The sequence below is a fragment of the Apus apus genome, chromosome 4, assembly GCF_020740795.1.
Source record: "Apus apus isolate bApuApu2 chromosome 4, bApuApu2.pri.cur, whole genome shotgun sequence".
Classification (NCBI taxonomy): Eukaryota; Metazoa; Chordata; class Aves; order Apodiformes; family Apodidae; genus Apus; species Apus apus.
In genome coordinates, this window is record NC_067285.1 from 114,300,507 (window position 1) to 114,322,355 (window position 21,849).

The following is a 21,849-nucleotide window of genomic DNA, read 5'->3' on the forward strand; positions in this document are numbered from 1 at the left end:
TTCTTAATCCTGTGAATGGGTGAGGGTCCCACATAAATGGTTTTCTGCTGAGGACCAGGCACCCTTTGTGATAGGAAGTTTCTTGAGTTGTTTCAAATAAGCTACGTGTAACTTCCCATACCTGGAAATGTCCTGTCTTGCTGGTAGAAATCTCTGGGGTTTTCCTGGGCTCTTTCTACCTCCTGAGCTAGGTGGAGGATCTTAAGTGTTGGAGTAGCACCTGTACCCATTGCTTTACACGGGCTAAGCTGCCTCTGGCTATAAATGGTGGAAGAAATTTTGCCCTTGTCCTCTCTGTTAAAAAGGTAATGGGCTTTCCTTGGGTGACCCTGCTAAGCAGTGTTATCTTCCTCCCGTCTTTGTAAGTCCTTGGCACTGAGAATTTTCACTGGACCTCCCACGAGGATGGCTCTTGTGTCAGAGCCACTGAAATGCCTTTCTTGGTGGGTCCATTCAGAAGATGAATGGTTTTCTGAAGTTTACATGAGCAATGGTTTGGTGACTTCTTAGGCTCTGAACTGCCTTCACTTCTTTCCCTTTCCTTTTGTTGTTTTTCCTCTGGAGTCTTTGCAGTGGGTAATCTTGACAAAACCAGGAATGACATCTCTGGCAAAAGCCCCACAGAAGAGCAGAGATCCATTTTGCTAAAAGGGCTTGGGAGGAACCTGAGATGGCTTTTATGTTGAGATGGGTAACTCTTTCAACAACATCTTCATTACTTGCTGCTGAGTTCTTAATTGTGTTTTGCTGAGGAGTCTAAACAATTTTGTAAGGACATCGTGATGCTCGGTGTCCATTCCACAGTTTTGCTTTTGACTTCTGTAGAGGATAAGCATCCATCAAGAGCACTAGAAGTTGTCATTGTTTCATGCAGAAGGGCAGTAGCATTGTTAGAGCCCAATAGGAACCCTTTGGTACTAAGAGCCTCTAGGGATAAATACAAATTTATATTGCTTTTTAAGACAGACATAACCCAGAAGTCCCTTTTAAATGAGAAGATGGAAAGATTGTTTTATCTTTGGTAACTCATTCCAGAAGACCTACAAAGTTAGCACATGAGTCACAGCTTGTCCACGTCTGTCCATCTAGAGTCACTTGTTTTCTGTGGCTTTGTGGTGGAGCTGGAGAGTTGATCTTAATACAAGGACACAAAGGATCCTTTAATTGGTAGGACTGGTCATTTTGAATGGCAGTGGCCACCTTTTCTGGAGGGAAGGAAGGGTGAAAAGAGTTTTATATTGCTATTGAGTAACCATATTGGTCCCAGATATGGTGGCTTCATGATTGTGGGAAAATAGGGTGTCTTTATGGCAGAAGCAAAATGTGGGCAGTTGCTTCATCGGTCATGCCATGAAGGGTTGGCTCGGGGCATGGGAATGGTTTTAGTCATGGACCAGATATAATGTTCCCCCCATGTTTCTTCTCCTGCTTAAAGATCTGTTCTTAATACAGACACACAGAACTTGTTTACCAAAGTCTTTCACAGCTTGTGTTCAACAGAGGATGCTGCCCTGTAGAGCCCTAATATCCCTTAGATGCCTGTTTTCCCCTGGTCAGGCAAATATCAGTACCAAAATATTCCTGTAAAGAGGATCAGGACAGGTTGACCATTGTCTTCTCATAAATAAGTACTTTTCCCAAATACTCACAAGGCAATCCTCTCAGGAGCATGATATTCTGGTATCTACTTGGACATTAAGTTGACCATCTTGTGTCAGGACTCCTGAAGTCCTGGGAAGAATGGATGGTGTTTGGCCCTTCCTCCTGAGGATACTGCTGTTCCATAGAGGGTGTGGATGAGTTCCCATTGCTCTCTTTCTTCTGGCCTTCACCCACCCATTGAACCTCCTCTTTGCTTAGGTTTTTCCCAGTTTTTTTCAGATTTCAGTACAAAGTTCCCATATTGTGCTCACAGACCTTGCATCACTTCCTCAGCTCGGGTGGTCCCTCCCTACTGATGAAGACCCTTGTCTTTTCTTTCCCTGTAGAAAGCAGTGCTTATGTTGGTGGTCTACTTGGCCTTCCTGAAATACAGCTACCATTCCTGGTGTTCTCTGCCATTTTCTAGACCCAACCTGTTGATGTGTGGTGTGTAGGTTCACTTAGCTCCACTGAAGAGTTCCAGCATCTCTCTCTCAAAGGAGTCCAGTGTTCTCTCTCCACCCAGGCAGGAGCCCTGGTCAGCAAAACGTGCTTTAAACTGGGCCTTTGCTGTTACCCTCGAGGAGAGTTTATTGATTACTTCCCACAGTAGCACCTCATAAGCTCCAGGGCTCTTGGTTTTCATTCTGTTTCCCATTTACCTCGCTGGAGCAAAAAATTCCTCCCCCAATTAGGAGAGCAGCCAACTTCCTCTTCACACACTGGGTTGCAGCATCTCTCAAGGTTCTTTTTAAATAAGTGAAAGGTTGTTTTACTCCTGCTTTTGGCTGGCAGGAGGTGATTGCTGACTGTAGGCTGGGCAGCTCAAGAGCTGTGACCGAGGGACAGAAATCCTGCCTGGTGTCTTGGCAAGTCCCAATGGTTGCTTGGAAGAAGGCTTCACATCAACCTTCCGTGGCCCTTGGGACTGGTGAGGGGACAGGGCACTTCCACAGTCACTTTTATCTCTCCACGTTGTTGCAGAGGTTTTTGATTGTGTGTTTTTACCCTTGTTTTGTATTTGTTGGTGATTTTTACCAGAGTACCAGGAGTAGCATTTTTGCATAACCAATCATTACACAGCCAAGACCATAGAATCACAGAATGGTTTGGTTGGAAGGGAGTTTAAAGATTATCTAGCTTCAATCCAGTTCCAACTTCCCTGCATGGGCAGGGACACCTCCCACCAGCCCAGGCTGCTCCAAGCCCCATCCAACCTGCCCTTCAACACTGCCAGGGATGGGGCAGCCACAGCTTCCCTGGGCAACCTGGGCCAGTGTCCTCACAGCAAAAAATTTCCTCCTAATGTTCAATTGAAATCTCCCATTTTCAATTTTTAATCATTCCCCCCTTGTCCTCTCACTTCCTGCCCTTGTCCAAAGTTCCTCCCCAGCTTTTCTCTGGCCCCTTCAGGCACTGGAAGGTGGTCTAAGGTCTTTCTGAAGCTTCTCTTCTCCAGGCTGAAGTCAGACTGACACTGCTAAATGGCTGAAGGACGTGGAGAAGTTTGGACTGGGAAATATGTGCAACCTAATTATTTAATCATAGAATCCCAGACTGGTTTGGGTTGGAAGAGACCTTAAAGACCATCTCATTCCAACCCCCCTGCCATGGGCATGGACAATCTTCAGCTTTTCAGCTTCTGAGCTAATTCTCAGGCTGGTTGTGATTTAGGTCCTCAAACAGCATAGGGAGGGGTATGCAGCAGCAGGGGCGAGTTGTTGGGTCACCTGCTGGGTGGGCTGCTGCTCTGTCACATGGGTTTGTGCATTGTGTTACCTTCACCCATCCTCTTAGTGCTTTTTAAGCTTGTGGGTATAGAACAGATACATTGCATTACAGTTGTAAAAACTTTATCTGGTCTATATAAAACTTCTACTTTCTTCTTCTTTGGGAACTTCTTTTTTAGAATCTTCTCCTTCTTTTTCTGAATCTTCCTCTTTTTTTGGAATCTTCTCCTTCTTTTTTGGAATCTTCTTTGGAATCTTCTTCCTCTTCTATTTTGGAATATTTTTCCTTGGGACCTTCTTCTTCTTTACGATCTTCTTATTTGGCTCTGCTGGTTGCAAATGAATTGGCCTTTATTAATTTTCAGGTTAGGGAGCTGCAGGTATTTTTTGGTGATGTCTGTATGTAGGATGTGGACCTGTCATCCTATGCACAGGGTGTTTCTTCTCTTGGCTCAACAAGATAGCATGTGGCCTAGCCAGGGGGATCCTCCTGCAGAGAGGGTGAGCTGCAAACCTCTCCTTATAAAGTACAATTCTCTGGGAAATCTGGTGTGGGAAATCCTTTTCCAAAGAGATCTTGGGTGGCTGCCTTAAACACTGAAAATAATCACTGGAAGAAGAGCTTTCTTTGAGGTGTATTAGGAAAAGGTTTCTTCGTTGGGGTTTTGGGAAAACTTTTCGTTTTCTTCTGTGACTCTGTCTCCAGGGAATAGACCAGTGGGTGAATTCCTGCAGCCAAGCAAAGTATTCTGGAAAAAGGTAAAACCTGAGAGGTTAGAGGATTTTTTTGTCTCATGCCTAAAGGTAATACCAGGGAACGGGGGAAAATCCTGTTCTATTGACTATGAGTCAGCTCATTTTTAGCTATAGGAAAAAAATGAAGATACCATCCAGTTAGAGGAACCAGGCTTGTTTCTTCTCTTCCTCCCTCTGGTCACCCCAACTGAGGAAATGTTTACTTTTTCTGTGTGGGTAACTGCCTAGAAAATTCCTGACTTCTATTAGTCAAGGCTGATGCTGCCTTGTTTTGTTGTTGTTGTGGGTTTTTTTAAATTCTTTTTCCTTATTTCATTATAAAGTTTAATCTTGAGATGTGAAAGTGTGAGGTTTCCTCATCTGAGGCTGCAGAAGCTTTTTACTTGTCATAAAGAAATGCTGATCTATCTGCCCTTCATCTATCCAGGAGACAAGTCTGTCTCTCTTTGGGATTGATGATTTATTGGTTTGCATTAGTCCTTTGCCCTGATGGGAAAGTAAATCCCTGCTTCCCTTTCCGTTGCTGGAGTGAATGCTCAATGTGATACATTCACAACCACCTCCTGTCCTGCAAACTCCTTTTTTTCTGTAATGCAGCTCTATATTTTTATTTTATTAGTGCAGCCCCACGGCTCAGTAAATCATCAAGGTGATGTCAAGAAAAATGTCTGAAAGAAATTCAGAGCTCTCAGTACTGTCAGGTCATTAATTTGAGTAACTTTCCATTCTGGTGGAAGCATCTTTGGGTTGAGGTGGCTGTTGTGCAGGTACCTGCATGGATTTGAGATGGCATGAGGGATGGGAAGCCTTTTGGCAGGTACGGTCAGTCTCAGTCCCTCAGCACCCAAGGGAGTGTGTTTCGCTGGCTGTGCTAGGAGGTGGTGTAGAAGATGAGAAAGGGAGGGTTCAGAGACCTTGAAGTCACCTCTGGAAGCCCCAAGGATGTGACAGGGTTAAGAACTGGTCTCTGAACTGTGGTAGATCTAACTTGCTCGTTTACAGTGTGGATCCTGTAAATAAGACATTTGTTTTTTGAGCTCTGAAACAGAATCGTAGAATCCCAGACTGGTTTGGGTTGGAAAGGACCTTAAAGACCATCTCATTCCAACTTCCCTGCATGGGCAGGGACACCTCCCACCAGACCAGGCTGCTCCAAGCCCCATCTAACCTGCCCTTCAACACTGCCAGGGATGGGGCAGCCACAGCTTCTCTGGGCAACCTGGGCCAGGGTCTCACCACCCTCACAGTGAAGAATTTCTTCCTATGAGGAAGATAATCTCATCTAAATATCATGAAGTGCTTGAAGTCTTTTATAGAATTCCATTAGTTGCTCTTTCCTTAATATTTTTTCTGCTCTCCTAAGGATTAAAGGAACCATCTCTTTACCATTCCTTGCTCTTTCTTTCCTGGAGGCAAGATGAGAACCTGAGCCTGGTTTCCAAGGTGAACGTGGAAAGTTCATATTTCATATAGAACATGCTTTCCTCTTAAATAAGTGTCTGTGAAAGGCTACCCAAGGTGTATGTTTCAACTTAAGGAAAAAAGACTCGGCCGAGAAATCACCCCAGTCTTTCTGGGCGTGTTTCTGTGGCGTGATGCTAACTTTTATAATGTGTTTTTTAAAACACCTCTGGAAAAAGGAAAAGAATCAGACGTTTTACTAGCTGCATGCAGTTAACTCTGGGTAGAGCAGGACTTCAATTAGCAGAGCAGTAACCCAAGTCAGTGTCTGTAACCTCTGTGACTTGGACGGAGTCAGAGTCTTTCACTTAATCATTTATAACTAATTGCAGTAGCTCTACAAAGTCGATGCAAAACTTCAGAGTGTGCTTATACTAAGCAAGAAATTAGTAGCATATTTTTGCTGGATTTTTGGCATCTTGCCTTGCAACTGTGCTCAGATCTACTTTTTTTTTTTTTGCAGTCATGTCAGACTTGTGAGCCTGCTTCAGGAGCTGAAAATCAAGCTGTGTTAGCTCTGAAGCTTGATGGTAGCAAAGCATCCTAGCAGGACAGCCAGATTTTGCTTCATTTCCTTAATGCTTTTTGGTGAGTGCGGAGAATCTGTGATTTAGCTCACAGAATAATTTAAGTATGTAGGGAGGAGAAATGGCCAAAGTGCAGTGCAGAGCTGTCCTGGTTTCCAGCGTGCTCCGGAAGCACCCAGTTGCCCATCAACTTAAATGAGAAGTTATTTGGCAGTCAGAGACTGAGACTCGAAGGCAGTCATGGGTCTGGCCCTTAAATGACCTGCAAGGCTTTAGGACAAAATTCCATTTAATATTTCTTAAGTGATTTCTATTGAAGTATCTCCAAAGCGTTTCAAGAACAGCACTAAGAAGAGTTTGGGAGATGGGAGGATCTCTCTTTTCCACTTTACTTGGAAAGGGAAAAAAAGGCAGTTAGGAATTTATTTGGAGGATGAGGAGGTTCCAGATCCTTGACGATTTTCTGATTATTTGCAGCAGCAAATTGTTGGGGCTGTTCTGAGATGGGCTCTACCAGTCACTGTGCTAGGGGTAAAGAAAGGTTCTTTTTAGGTGTGATTCTTCCTTGCGTCCACCCCTGGGAACTCTGGACATCACACTCAGGTCCAAGACTGCTGCACACGGGTGAGGAAGGCATAAAGCTTTCTTTTTGATATGTTTTTGTGTTTTGTGGGGGTTTTTTTGTGTGTTTTGTGGTGCCTGCAGTTCTGTATCGGGTCATTTTTCTTGCTCAAGTGTTCCAATTGCCAAAAAAAAAAATATCCAGTTTTGTGGTTCGGAGATGAATATGACAGGTGCCTTGGAGATAACAAACATCTCCATCACAATATCAGGAGCCAAGAAAAGTGTTCTTCTCTTCCAAGAAGAAACGAAATTTGAAAGTCTAGACATGGCTTAGAAATAGAGTTGAGCTCAGGTTCTTCTCATCCCTTTGCACCAAAGCTCTAACCAGTGGTCTAGTGGTTGGTTACTGCTTTGTGAAGCGGTGGTTGTAGGTCATATATTACCACATGAATGCATATTCCTACCTCATCTTGTAAAAAAATACATGTAAATCCTGGATCAGTATAGAAAAGTCATAAGAAAAGGCAAATCTGATGAGTTGTAGGCTCAAGCATCACAGTCATGCTGTGAAAGCCCATGGTCCAGGGAGTGTTTGGAAAGAGAAACATGTGCTGGCCATGTTGGTTTTTTATTTATTTGTTTGTTTGTCTATCTATTTTTTTATTTATTCCCCCCCCTCCTTTTTCCCATTTGATCCATGCCCCAGTGCTGGGGTGGATGACACACTTGTGCCCTGTGCAAACTGTTGTTATTGAAGATGTTCCTATAAATATCCCAATGACCCCATTGTCATTCTCTACCATCCCAACCAGTGGAGTTACTCAGTCCCATGTGCAGACCACATTGGTCCTGTGGTGAGGAATGCTTCCCAGGAACTTCTGAGGCCGTGAAGTCCCCAAAGGAGAGCAATGGCCAAGTCAGCCACAAGCTGAAGCCTGTCTGAACTGGCTTCCCCACCTGCTCTGCTGAATGTTTACTGAACACTTCCCTGTCACTGTTGTAGTTGCTGGTCAGCAAAATCGCTTGGTTTTTTGCTGGCATAAAATTTCACTGATGCTGGATGAAGGTGGTGAGACCCTGGCCCAGGTTGCCCAGAGAAGCTGTGGCTGCCCCATCCCTGGAAATGTTCAAGGCCAGGTTGGATGGGGCTTGGAGCAACCTGGGCTGGTGGGAGGTGTCCCTGCCCATGCAGGGGTGTTGAAACTGGATGGTCTTTCAGGTCCCTTCCAACCCAAACCAAGTCTGTGAAAATGGTAACAGTTGTGTTGACTTCTAATGACTTTTTTCTTATCTGATACCTTCCTCATGATAGGAAGTTATGTTTTGTTTCCTAACCTTATCCCTCATGGAGATCTCTCCCTGCTGTTGCTTGGTTCCAGGCAGCACCAGTGCCTCCCCTGAGCACTTTGGGGGGTCACGTTCACACCTTGTGAAAAGCAGGTGCAACCCCATTAACTCCAGATGGAGGCAGAACAGTTGAAACCCTGTGGAATTTTGCCCTTCAGCTTCCCATATGAACCTCATGCTGGGGCTAGATGAGAAGATACTGTAAATACAATTTTTATTCTGATTGTTCAGTGGCAGGTGGAGTTAGTTACCTGCAAAAATAAGGATGGGTCACTTCAGCTGCATGTTGCTGAGGAACGAGCAACGATGCCACACGCGTGCCAGTTGCTGGGGACTGAGGGAAGACCTCCCAGCTCAATTGAGGGGCACTTTTTTCTTTTAAAAGGTATATAAATTAAAATTGGAAAAGGCTGGAGGGGAGGTGTGAGATTTTTCTTGTGTGTTTTTTGGGTTTTTTTTTTCGGAGCTATGTTTTTTATCCTTAATAGATTTATAATATGCAGGTCCCTTTATTTGTTTCCATAAAATTAACTAGTAAATTTAAAATGGAAAAAAGCTGGTAATAGGAACCAGGCCATCTTTGCCAACGCTGAAATGTTGCTGTATTTATGAAAGGTAGACAAGGGCATTTTTCCTTCTGCCAGGTTTTATGCTGGAGTGCCACATGTTGGAGGGTTATAAAACTTTTCCTAACGAGAAGCTGGAGGAATGCGAACTTTCTAATTGCCCTTTTTTTGGTACAGGCTGCTGTTTATTTTGGTCTTTTAAAAATGTGATTGTAATTTTGAAGTCTGTGAGTTTTAACGTGTAGGCAAGAAGGGCCTGGCGGGGTGGGATGGAGGCCTCACCTGGTGGCCAGAAGAAGGGCTGGGGAGCTGGTAGGTAGCAGTGCTGGCTCCCTGGAAAAACTCCTTAGCATTTCAGTCCTGCAAATCCTGCTCCTATCAATGGGCCACGCTTTTTTAACATTTCAATTATTTTAATTTAAGTATTTTTTTTTCTTTGAGCAAGGGTTGCTTTACCATGTCTATAAAATAGTGACAGCAGGTTCCTGCTGGGAGACCTGTTGGTGTCTTTGGACGAAACCTGAATGCTGAGCTATTTCTGGCAGTGTGTGTGTTAACGTTAGATATCGTAGCATCACACAGTGGGTTGGGTTTTCAACCTTAAAATCCTCTAGTTCCAACCCCTGGCCATGGGCAGGGACACCTCCCACTAGACCAGGTTGCATATCATTTGCCATATATTTTTTTTTTTCTTGAAAACAGGTTGTTAGGGAAGAGTGATTAACTTAAATGGATTATTTGACTGTAATGGTCGAAGAGGGATTAAAGTGTAGAAGAGCTTCGTGGGAGCTTCTGGGAGTTGCTTGGTGCTTGAGGGATTGCAGCTTGTTTGTGCAGAGATGGTAGCTCCCTATTCCAGATAATTTAAGTATGTGCTTCCCTCCCTCTCTTCTTTTTTTCCCATTGTAATATTTTTTTTGCTATTGCTTCCATGTTGTTGGAAGTGGTGGTAATGGTGAAATGGTTTGAAATTTCAGACTTTAAATCTAAGCCATCGTAAACTGCTTTATGAGGGGCAAGAAAGGACACCCTGAAAACTGGGCGTTTTCTTTTTCTTCTTTAAAATATTATTAAAAATGTATTTGATGGGCGGAGAAGCAGAACTGGGGCTTTGAAAAAATGCCTCCAGGTTGGGCTCCTCTCTTGTGTACCACATGTTGCTCTGAAGGAAGTTTGTCACCAAGGAGCACCGCTGATTTATAAACCCCAATGATGACTTCAGTGAATTCAGCTGAAATTCAAGAGAAAATCCTTTTGCAACACTGTGTCTGCGGGCAAGATGGGCTAATGTCAAACATCACATCTTCTTTGGCAGGTACTTTGGCCAAACATTTCAATCCAGAACGGTGGATTATTCTAATCCTTATTAAGGTGCCATAATGAAATCAACCTGTGTGGAAAGGATGTAACACTTGTGAGTGCCTTTAGTGTAATAACCCCATGGCTTCCATTTAGGGTCATTGCAGAGGGAATTCAGAGGGAGAAGGAAGCACTCAACTTTGAAGATGTCTCAATCCAAAAAACCCTCTCCTGGCTTTACAAAAGTGATGTGGCTGCTTTATAGTGATTGCACACAAAGTGAGATGACAGGTTTCCAAGGTAATGATGTGTTTTGTTGTGGCAAATTTCTGTATCCCTGCTCAAGTGATCATCTCTGGGCAGCTGAGGTCCTGCCACGGCTCCTCTCCTGCTCCGTGTTGTAGTGGTGGTGAGTAAGGACAGTGTAGAGGCACAGCGTGCAATATTTTAAAAAATTATTCTCTGAAATATGCATTTAATTTGTGTGAATGCTTTATGTGGGATCGTGCTTCCAGAATTTATAAGCGGAGTTTATGAAATATTGCACAATGGGAACAAAAATTGCAGATTCAGCTCTGGCGAGTGGTAGTGCTGAACTTTTCCATTCTTGCTTTTTTCGGCTGGGATGTGGGAGACGAGCACGTTTTGATGGAGAGGAACAGGCTTCAAATAACCAAAAACTGTTGTGCTGCAAGAGGTGGTTCTTGGGGCCCGTCAGCCTGGAAGAGCTGATGGCTCTGGGGGTTGGAATGGCTGCGGATATTGTCTCTTCTGAAGCGAGGAGTGAAAGCCAGCTTGAACAGCTCCCATCTTCCAGCTGTGGCTGACTTCTTGGTTAACGTGGAAACTTCATCCATATTGAGGTCAACGACTTGAGCAAGGTTTTTTGGAATGGTTGAGTTAAACCTTATATTGTTAGCAAGCTGGGAGGGTCGTGGAGCAACACCAGTGCCCTCGTCCTGGCCAGTGACTTGCAAAATCATATCAAACTGTAAAATAGGTGGGATTCAGGCTGGTGTCTGATTAAATCTTACTTATCACTGATAATAATCTCTCTGTCAGCACCTATAGGGGTGAGATCCTGGCTCCATGAGGACAATAGTCAGAGTTTTCATTAAGTTTAATAGTTCAGGAGTGTCACTGTGTGGGCTGAGCTCAAGAGGAGTTGGCCAAGTCGAGCCCAGGATATTCTTGAACGGTTGGACAGTAGGTGGGTTGTGGGAGAGAGGGCTGGGAGGTAGGAAATGGAAAATAACAGGTTGTGTAACACTTTTAGGTCTGTATTTCTGAGAAGTTCCCTGCAGTTTCCCCATTGGCCTTTAGAGGGCAGATCATGTCCAGTAAATAGCGGATTTAGGGACTTGCCTGGTTTTTCTGGTTGGGAATTCTGAAAGTTTGCAGAGTCTGAATAGGTATAATTTCTTTTTCAGGACATAATTATAATTCAGCAATAATTCTCGTGCTTTAAAGATTAATGTTATGCCAATTTACAGAAACAGCATGAGATCAAGTCTCAGTTTATCTGTGTGTATTTACAGTCTTTCTAGTTTCAATGCTAAAAATTATTATACAAGCAAAACTCTTAATTATTGATGCAGGGAGAAAGATTTTGGGAACACACTGTGGTAGAGAAGAATTACGTAATATGTTGACTAAATTCATTTTTATGTTAAAAAAGACCACAAAAAAAACCCCAACATGTTTGAATTGGGCGAGTGGGTTTTAGAGAGTAATACTGTGTGATGAATGTGTAATTCCATTCTGCTCCCCTGTAATCTCTTTAAAGCCCCAAGCCTCAATGCCCAACAGTCTTTATCCTTGGTGAACGACTGCTTAGAAAAAATACAAACCTGTTTATCAGCAGAATATTGCCCCGTGTCAGAGGAATCTGTGACATGAAGGAAACCAGATTAAATGTAAGCTCTTCTGTAAAGTCATTTTCAGTGAAACTTTTCGTATGAGGATTAAATACCCCTTGATAGTCAACATGCTTGGAGAAGCAGTGGCTGTTTAATTCACTGATTAATTGAAACCAGAAATAACAAAATGATGTTCTTCTTTCTTCTACTACTACCCTAAAGCTCATGGATGATGGAGAAGATGATTATTCTTGAAAAAGCCATTTAGTTCTTAACAAGAAAAGCTAGTCTTTGGGGCTCAGCCCTTTTGGCATCTGCTTTGTGGGTTTCTCATCAAAAAAAACATAGGGGTTATTCCTAAACAGAATGAAATAGTCTTTGTTCCAAGGATTTCTCTCTCTTTTTGTTTTAATGTATTTTTAAAAAATCTTCTGAAGGTGGAGGCACTATTGCTGTCTGTGTTTCCCAAGAGATAAGAACTAGATGGTAGGAGTTTCTTGAGATTTTTGGGTTCAGTCTTTAACTGCTGTGATCCTTGCCCTGTCTTGCTGTGTTGCTCCTTGGCACATTGGTATATAGCTCTGAAGTTGTCCTTGTACCACCTGCTTTGAAGTGGACAGCAGTTTGGGTGAGCACCTTTAGCCTACCACTGGGAAGACATTTCTCTGTCACAGGAAACAGGACAATAAGGTGCTCAAGACACCTTAGAGATTAAGAAGAAATTCTTTGCTGTGAGGGTGGTGAGACACTGGCCCAGGCTGCCCAGAAAAGCTGTGACTGCCTGTGGGAAACTGTTCTGGTGGGAGGTGTCCCTGCTCATGGCAGGGGGGTTAGAACTAGATGGTCTTTGAGGTCTTTTCCAACCCAAAACCAAACCATTCTAGGATTCTGTCTTGTAGTCCAGGAGGTTCTTCCTAGACATGGTTGACGTTATGGAGCCCATCTCTAGCATGCAGTCATGGAACATGTTCTTAGCTCTCCAGGGGTGGAGGATGTTCCTTTATGCTGCTTATTGCAGCCCTTTGCTGTCCTTCATGCTCCTGGCCAATCTAACCCAGATCTCTTCTCAGTGTGATCTGTTGCACTGTGAGGGCACAGAGTTCAGCACCCATAAGACTTTGTGAAAGTGCCTTTGGGTGCATCTCAGAACAGATGAGTCACTGGGATGACATGACTTTGAGCTGTTGCCCAGAGCATATTAATACAAATTCTGTCTCCTGGATGAAGGTTGGAACAGAAGATCCATGCCCTTGCTTGAATTAGTGGAAGGCTGCTCACTGCTTTGATGCAACTGAGGACCAGCTGTGGAACTTGTTATCTCAGATTATCGTGAGGATGGTCGAAGATAGTTTCTGACTGCAGATCTGGACTTCGAATTAGTTCCTAAGTGTATCTGCTCTGCAGATCTTCCCAGGTCTGATTTTAAGAGACTTACAAGCTGCCTTGTGGAAAAGCCAAAAAATGTTTCGTCCAGAACTCACCACTCCCTCACTTTCTCCTTGTGTTTAGATGAGTCTTTGTGTGTTCCAGGACAATCAGGACCATCTAAGATAGGTGCTTTGAACATTGCCGATTTCTCAGGATCTTGAAAAAACCCAAACCAGGCTGATAAATGGGAACAAAAGCAGAATCTTGAAAGGAAACTTATCTCCACAATGCCTGACAAGGCCCAGAGAGAGGGTGTGTGAAACAGCAGTTTGGGAACTCCCACAGAGAACGGAATAAAAGGGTTTAATCTGAAGCCAAGCTACAAGGGTTAATGCTCCTTTCGTTGTGTGACTTTGTGAGGGTCAAGGCAAACAAGTGTGGAGTGGAGTTCCAAGCACCAAGGAGCTACACTCCATGTTTGCCATCCTGGCTGAGTAAACAACCTGTCCTTAGTTGCAATTTTTGACATGTAAAACAGGGTTTTTAAGGAGCATGTTCCTGAGAATACCAGTAACTTTAAATGGCCTGTCCCATTGGCAATGGGAAGGAGAATGAGAGTAAAACCACTGAGAAATATTGCAAATGGCTTATGCAAACCTTTTTGTTTGCCTTACTGTGGGTTAGGAGAGTGCATGAGGGCCCTGTAGCGTGTCAGACCTCGGGCAGTGGTAGCTCCAAGCTGAAGGAGCAGTCCTAAGCGTGCTCTAATTGTTTTTCCAGAATTACCCAGAGATCAAACCCTGAAAAGCTTCACAGTCCAACACGCCTTCAACCTTTTGTGAGACCTAATCCGTGACTTCTTTTTGCTCCAAATTGCCATAGGTGTGAGAGTTGCAGCTTCCTTGGGCAAGGTTGGAGGTGCAGGACAACAACTGGAGAGCTGCCTAAGTCAATTTAAAGAGAGGTGAGGGTTGGCGTGTCCTCACTTGCTGCTGGAGCTGCCTGCAGGCTTTAGTTACTGAGCTGGGACTACTCCCATGTTGTGGGGAATGGTGCTGAGGGCTGGGGACCTCTTGGAGTTCTTTCAGCTGGAGAAGGATGTTGCCTTGGTGCTACCTTGGCTGCTTGCTGCAAGCTCCACTGCTTCATGGGGGTCATCTTTAATGGTAGTACCAAGACCAAGCAAGCGTGGGAAGTGAAACCTGACCCTGTCCCTTCACTTCTTTCCCTCCTCCATCTGCATCCCCTTCTGATATTGGTCTCTGGGGAAGCCAGCCTTTGGTCTGGGTTTTGCTTTTTGAATAGTTTCAGTGAAAAAACAAACAAAACCAAAACCAAACAAAAAACGCTTCTACCTCCGTCATGCCCTGACTGTTGGAGAGCGTGTTGAAACAAACCCTTGCTTAGAAAATAATTACTAGTCCCTGGTGCCTGAGAGTGTGTTTAAAGCTGAGGGTTGGTCCTGCACGGTGGTGTGCCCGTGAGTCATTCTGGGATGGGGTGGGTGAGCATTGGACCCTCTCACCTGTGACTGGTTTTGCTTGTGCTTCCCTTGCTGCTCCATCTCCTGCTCGGCGGGGTTGGCTTCGCCTTCAATTAGACTAACGAGAGGTGAAACCAAAGTGGGGGAGTTTCCACTTGTACTTTGAGTCATAATTAAGTCTCGTCAGGGAGTGAGGTGCCTTTTCTGTATTAATAACAAAAGCCCCAACAACCAGACATCGGAGTGTGGTTTGGGGGCTTGCACATAGCAGGGGATTTCGTACGAAGGCAAAAAGGAATTTGAAATTGTTGGTAAAATTTGATCAAAGAATATGCAGCCAGTAAAGTATTTATCTCTGCCCAGCTCACCCAGTGCTTGGGACTGATTAAGCAAAGGGCCGAGCTGTGGAGCTGTCAGGCCATGGTCTTGAATGTGTTTGAAATCCCTTGTAGAGCAGCCGTCCTCCTACTGCTTTTAGTCCCCTTATCTAATTTTCAGCTTCTCCACTCCGTGTAAATGTGATAAATAAACTTTGTAATCACATAACTGGGCTACTTCTGATGCCTGCCTGCAGATAGCTTGTTCTGCAGGCGAGATCACACAGAAGCATAAATCAACACTTTGCTCAATAAAAGGCTTCTTAAAAAAATGCCTTTTGGTCTTTTCATTGTGCAGCTGACCTGGAGGACTTGGTTGGCTAAGTCTTCTTATCAATGCTAATGTGATAAACTTCTCTGTACAGCTCCTAGGAAAGGAGAGACTTGGGTGTTCCTCTCTCCAAGTACTGGACTTCAGGAGCTTCCCCAAAGAACAGCTGAGGTTTAATAGGTTTTATATAAAATGCTGAATTAACCAAATTACTCGTTACAATGAACACTGAGGATATAAATAATGCTGACCTTGTCTTGTGGGGAAGGAAAAGGAGCAGGAGTGTGGGGAGGAGGATAAATCACTGGGTGAAAGCAGAAGCAAAGGGAGAATTGTGTATTCTCCATTGCACACTTGATGCCAGAAACTCTTATTTGAGCAAAAGGGATATTTGGGAATGTCAATATTGTGCGTTGGGTTTTAGCAGTGGGTGGGCTGGGGTGGAAGGTTCATTTTAGGGAAGGAGGGCTGAAATGTTGAAGCAAAGTCTGTGCAGGGTGTTGGGGAGAGCAAACTTGTTGAATGCTGCATTTCTAAACTTTATTTATTTATTTATTTATTTATTTTAAAATGACCAGGAATTGAGTGGAAAAAACTCAAATTCTTGGGCCCTGTTTCCTGTGCTGATGGTGAACTTTGTCAGACAAACCTCCGACAAATTGTTTTCTCTGATAACCAGTTAACACTGAGAAAGCAGATAGGCAAAAACTCTTATCATCTTGACAAGCGACGGGCTTTTTGTTCAAACTCAAACCAGAAGCTGTGTCAGTGTGTTGAGTTTACACCTTGCAATAATAATCCCTGCTTTTATCTGATCGGAGGGGGATTTTATAACTTTCAAATGGGCCTTTGGCAGCTAGCCAGCCCGACTGTCATTTTTTATTAACTTTCTTTTTTTCTTCCTCTGTAGCCAGTCTGCTTTTTTGTCATATTTTTAAAGAATATGTATCCCATTCCTAGGGATATTGGGAAACGATATTTTAAAGTTCTGTGTCTCAGCCCATTAGAGGGCTCTATAAAACAATCGCAGCAGCAAATGTGCAGTAACTAATCAAAACCACCAAAGCTAACCACAGCAGTACTTCAAGCCCTTTTAAATAATACAGCTTCTTTTTTTGCTCTGCCTTATCTACTGTCTCATCAGGAAAGAGCTAATTATATTCTTCTGAAAAGTAAATATTGTCAGTTCGTTGGTGGGTGGGGTGACGGGAGGTGAGACACACTCACTGTCAACATTGGCAAAACGATGCAGAAAACAAGGCGAAGTTATAAAAACCCTATAAAAAGCTATTTGAGTTTTAAAGGAGCTCATTCCCCATGTAGGTGGTATAACAACTTTCCCTCGTGGCTTCTGTAGGCAGAGCCTGGAGGAATCCATGACCTGCTCCTCCATGTCGTTCCCCAGCTTGGCCGCACAGGTTGGGTTTGCAGTTTTGGGGCTGTGCTGTCTTGATGACAAGCAGTCAAGTTCCTTTGAAAAACTCAAGAATTTAAAATTCAACTGTGACTTGTCACTAGTGTTTTAAGCCAAGATGTTGAATTTCTCATGCAGAACATTAGGTCTGTGCACTTGGTCAGTTAGTTTGGCTTGGTTGAGTTGTGATGGATGATGAAGGTGGAGCCACTGGAAAGTACTGAGGACTTGTATTTAGGACTCTTTTATGAGAGGCTTGAGGAGAAGACCCCCAGAGCCATGAGCACTTGGTTTAGTGGCATACTGTAACATAAAGGCAGCAGATGGCTGGGGAGAGAGAACATGTAATAAAGGTGGAAGGGCTTTTATCCCCTCATTCTTTTTATTCTGTTTCCCAAGGAACAACAGCAAAAAGAGATCTACACTTCTGATTACTTCCAGCCAACAAAACCTACCAACTGCTTAGTTACAGAATCACAGAATATGAGGGGTTGGAGGGGAACCTTCGAAGATACTCGAGTCCAACCCCCTGCCAGAGCAGGACCAAAAACACCAACCAAAAACCAAAACAAACTAGAGCAGGTCACTCAGAAAGGCATCCAGACAGGTCTTGAAAGTCTCCAGAGAAGGAGACTCCGCAACCTCTCTGGGCAGCCTGTCCCAGGGCTCTGTCACCCTCACAGGAAAGAAGTTCTTCCTCATGTTGACGTGGAACTTCCTGTGCTCGAGTTTGAATCCATTGCCCCTCGTCCTCTCCCAGGGCACAAGTGACAAGAGCTTGTCCCTGCCTTCTTGCTGCCCTCATGTATTGATAGCCATTAATTAGATCCCCCCTCAGCCTTCTCCTCTCTAGACTGAAAAGCCCCAGGTCTCTTAGCCTTTCCTCCTAGTTGTGGAGGTGAAGGTCTCCTAGACTGATGGCCAGCCCTGTTCTGGTTATAACAGCAAATGTAGGTGATTGACCTCAACCCAAACCTGGAGGTGGAAAGCTGCCTTTGCTTTTTATACCAACCAGCTTGGAAACAGTGTTGTTGTCAGGGGGACTGGGATTTCTGCCGTGTCAGAGCAGCACAGGGTGTTCCTGTGCAGTGGGGAGGCTGCCAGACTCATCACGTGGATGGAGAAAGTGGCTGTGCTTGGAGGGAGCTTCAGCTACGTGAACCAAACGCTTTGTGTGTTATGGCTAAATGTAACATTAGCTACCAACAGACTTCTGGTTTCTTACCTTTTTTTTTTTTATTATTGTCACACTAAGCAGAGAGTCAAAAGACTGATAGTCTGGTATAACAGAGGCAATTTTACAGAATCATACAAAAGTGCACTTGCTTTCATGTAAACCACACCAAAAGGTAAGGGGGATTTTTTATTTGATATATTTTTTATTACTATGTTTTTTGATCCCCTGAGGGCTTTTTGCCTCCCCCGTAGCCCCAGGTCCCTCCATTTGCAGAGGGCAGGCTGGAGTGTCACCTATGCTTTGATGTGGTTTCTCAAGTGTGCCTCTTCCTTGGGCTCCCTGCAGATGCCTTTATGTGAAACAGAACGTTGCAGTCCCAACGCGCCCGCTCTGCAGGTCATTCTTCATCCTTCATGTGCCACAGCAAATATATTGCTGAGTTGTTCTGCCTCACCCCCAGCCCGGGAAGGTGCGGGTAACGAGATGGGGGTAGGAGAGGGGAGTTCCTTGGCGGTTAAGCCCAAATTTCTCCTTAGTTGCTTCCTCTGGGCCTCTCCCCAACTCTTTCTTTCTCACAAGGTGAAACTGAAACCTCGGTGACTTCACCCAAGCCTGCCGAAGCTAAAGAAAATTTGATATTTCTCACTTATAGGTCACTTCAGTCCAGATTGTTTCCTGCCAAGGGGGTGGGGGAAATGCCCTCCTGGTAATGGAAAAGCACTTACTATTATTCCTGGCGTGCACGTTGTGTTGTTCCAGCCTAACACGAAGGTATGGGCTCAGCTCCTTGGGCTCCTGGTGGCCACGAATGGGCCGTGCCCATCGTAGGACGTAGCAGCAGCCGTGCGGGGTGAGAGTTACGTGCTGTGGCTGTAGTGGAAAGGAATAAATATCAACTGGGGCACTCTGGAGCTGCTTACTGGCTTTAAGGTAGAAATTGCTGGAAAATCTCTTCTAATTTAGAAGCTTTTTTCCTCTTCAAATTCTTGAAATTCCTAAAGGAGTTACTCTTGGGTTGAAAAGCTTCTAGGCCACTGGGAGCATCTCTGGCTACTTTTTGTAGATCTCTGGGAGGTGTGGCACATGTTATTTCCCCCCTCTTTTTTTCTTTTCCCAGTAGGTCCCTGGACTTAAATTCAAGTGAAAATTTTTTTCTTGATTAACCTCAGTTTATTTGCATTTAAAGTAGGCAAAATGTGGTGCTTGAGCTTGTATATTAAGCTCCTTGGCCTAGACCAGCAGCTTTATCTAGAAGGATGGACTTTCTTGACTTTGGGGTTTTCTCAATACCAATGTCAAGAAAGTCCATCCTTCTGGCTCAAACCAGGACACAATGTTTATCAAGTCTTACCAATATTTGATTTGGATCTTACCAATATTGACATCTGGCAATAGGTGCTATGCACTACTGTGCTCCTCCTGTGAGCAGAGCTGAAGGGTGACGTTGATACCTCTAGTCTGAAAAGAGTTGGGGGACCAAGATAACGTGTCTTCTGAGCCCTTACCTGCAGGGTCCTCTGGTGAGACTAATCCTGTGTTTTGCCTCAGATGCTGAACATTACATGCTCAGGGCTTCAGCAGTGAAGTTCAGCCCTGGTGGCAGCCTCCTTTGGGTTATTAGCCCAGATTTTTCCTCTCCCATGACCACTTTTGCTGCTGTGATCTTGCTACGCCCTGTTTAATGATCCGTTTCAAGCACAATGTTTTACCCAAAACTTTGCGTTTTCCCAGTCTTTGATTTCTTCCCTTTCTAAAGGAGGAAAGATTACATAAATTTGAGAGATTTTAATGAGTACTGGGCTTGCTTTTGGTGTAATTTACAGTGGATTCAGAGTTATAACTTCATTACGCTTCAGTTGGGTAACTTATGTCATAAATGGGTGTATCTGAGAGTGGAATCGAGCCTCGAATCTCTTTGTTGTGTGGGCTTCAGAAGGACCAAATGCTCACTCCCCTTTTTGAAGTCCTAATTCTCTTTCTGTGATGTTGCAATGTCTTTCTATAGAGTTGTGCCTCTGAAGTTCGAGATTTCTAATGCAAAAAACACCACTTTCCCCCCACAGTTGCTTCAAGTATTGACATTGCAAGCAAAATTTGTCTTCAGCAGCGTTCACACAGACCTTTTCCTGTGGCTTGGTTGCAAAAAGCCCTATTGTTGAGACTCATCCCTTAAATGATCTTTTTAATAAGCTTGGTTGGTAGTCCCCTTGCTCGGCTGTTGCTTGTCTTGTAGGAGCTCTTGTAAACATCAAGGAACTGCTGCTCTCCAACCACTAGAGGTCAAGATTGTGCTATGACATAGCACAGGGCTGCTTGTCTTGTAAGGTTTAGCTTAAATTCCTGGTGCAACCACGTCCAATGTCAACTATATGTATTTAATTTAACTATCTGTTGCCATTTTTGATAATTAAGATGAAGACAATTTTATATCCACTCTATGAAGGGCTCTTTACCTTACCCAGTGGCAGAGCCTGTTGGATTTTGCACAGGTTGGGATATCTGTGCTGTGCTTGGGTTTAATGTTTTTCAGATCTAGAAACTACCCAGGTGATCAGACCCTGACAGGGTCTTTCTTCCCAAAAAGGGATTCAAAAGGGACTTGAGCTGAGAGAGGCTGTCAAGCTAAAACTTGCTCATAAATTATTTTTCTGCCTTCTTAATACTTCTAGGTGTTTAAAAGGAAATAATTTGGAAGGTTTGCCCTGAAAATAGAGCTTTCTACTTTCTGCAGTTCAGGTGGCAAAAATTACAGTTATTTTTTTAGGTTTTGTTGCTTTAATTCTCCATTGTTTCCCTCGCATGGTTGGTTTCACTGACAACAGTATCTAGAGGATGGTTCCCAGTATTACTTCTTCCTTCTGAAGCCAGGCTGTTGTGGTAGCAGAGGGCAAGGGGTGGTCCCTCTTGCCACCTCGTTTGTCTCCTGTTGTGGGAGAGCAATTAAAATACAGGGGTGCAGGTTTGATTTGAGGTGTACAGGTAATTACTAGAAATAGAATTGTAGGTTCATGGAATCATTTTGGTTGGAAAAGACCCTTAAGATCACCAAGTCCAACCCTTCACCGAGCCCTGCCAAGGCCACCACTAACCCATGTCCCTCAGCACCACATCTACAGGACTTTGAAATCCCTCCAGGGATGGGGACTCCCCCCCTGCCCTGGGCAGCCTGGGCCAGGGCCTGAGAACACTTTCAGGGAAGAAATTTTTCCTAAAAGGGTATATAGAGTTTATTTTAATAACTGACATTTTATAAAACTCATTCTTTTTTGAAAACAAACCTGCCATCAACAAGAACACTTTCAGAAAGTCATCTGCGTGATTTCCATACACCTTCCTTCTTATAGAGAAAATAATTCTAGAAAAATATTGGGAGGGGGGAAGCTCCTATAAATCCGTGTGTATAAATTCATGTGAATTTCAGGTTTTCAGAGTGTTTAGTTTCTAGTTATACCAGAGCAAAGCCCACATGTGCAGAACTGCTACATCCATTGGCTTGGGCTTTTCCCCCTGGTTTTGGCCGTGATCTGGCACTTGGGGCACAAACAGTGTCTTTGTGCCATTCCCCCTCCTTGCCCTTCCCCTTCCTTCAGTTAGAAGTTTTTGATCAACTCTTTGAAACTATTTGGGTTAAATAATTTTCCTGTCAAATAGTGAGCTGGGTAACAATGAGGAAACCAAGTGAGTTCTTGCAGCAGAGCAAATGCATTGACTTCCACTGCAAACAAATCCCAAAGCCCCAAGGAAAGGCATCAACAAGCAGTTTGAGGGAGCTCCACCAAGCTCATGTGTTTTGCTCCCTCAATCGAACTGCTTCTCCCAGGGAGCAAATTTTGGTTCAATACCTTTCACAGCTCATTCTGTACATCAGCAACGTACAATTAAGCTCTCCTGGGGTACCACAAAAATGCTTTCAGGAACCTCTGGGGTCCAGATGTGGAATGTTTTGTGCTGACATGGGTTGAAAAGAGGAACAAATCCAACAGTTAAGTACGTCCTTTAATTTAGCCTG

The 21,849-nt window shown here is 44.0% G+C and overlaps 1 protein-coding gene across 4 annotated transcripts in view; it reads left to right on the top strand.

Annotated features, from left to right (window-relative positions):
* Nucleotides 1-21,849, top strand: part of EXOC6B (exocyst complex component 6B) — a 332,586-nt gene that overhangs the window by 138,086 nt on the left and 172,651 nt on the right. The window lies entirely within an intron of this gene.